Genomic DNA, 593 nt, shown 5'->3' with positions numbered 1-593 from the left:
GTTTTTTTTTCCATTTGTAAATGACAACTCCCTACTTTAAATGACTCTTTTGGACTCTGGCTGTCCATTCTTTGTCCAGAGTTTGGACATTTTCAAAATACATCAAAATAAGATGATGACCTCATATTAACAAAGTCATCAAGTATGATGGTCAAAATGTACTTAATTGAGCACTCACTCAGAAATTGCCTTAGCAGGAGGTAAATGATTGGAAGTTCGAGTATCCCTGTAGGACATTGAGCCATCAATTTATGAAATTGAAATAGCTACATAATACCTGAGGAATGAACTAACTTTACCACCATCGTAATACATTACCAACTGATTCATCCCACAACAAGAGAGATTGATTAAACTTTTAAGTGTTGAAATAATGGCTGAGCTTATTTAAATGCCTATTGATATCAGATTTTGGGTCAAAAGTTGGAGGAAAGTTAGGTTTGGGTTGATGAGGCCACCCTCAAAATGCATGTCCACGCTCATTGTCTATCGTGTAGTGAACCGAGGATAGCGAGATATTCTACTGAGAAAAGATGAGGGGCAAATGCATCTTTTCATTGAGGAAGCTCGTCTTTCAAAACTTTTCATTCCCA

The sequence above is a fragment of the Tigriopus californicus genome, chromosome 9 (assembly GCF_007210705.1).
Source record: "Tigriopus californicus strain San Diego chromosome 9, Tcal_SD_v2.1, whole genome shotgun sequence".
Lineage (NCBI taxonomy): Eukaryota > Metazoa > Arthropoda > Copepoda > Harpacticoida > Harpacticidae > Tigriopus > Tigriopus californicus.
Note: the sequence above shows the minus strand (reverse complement) of the source record.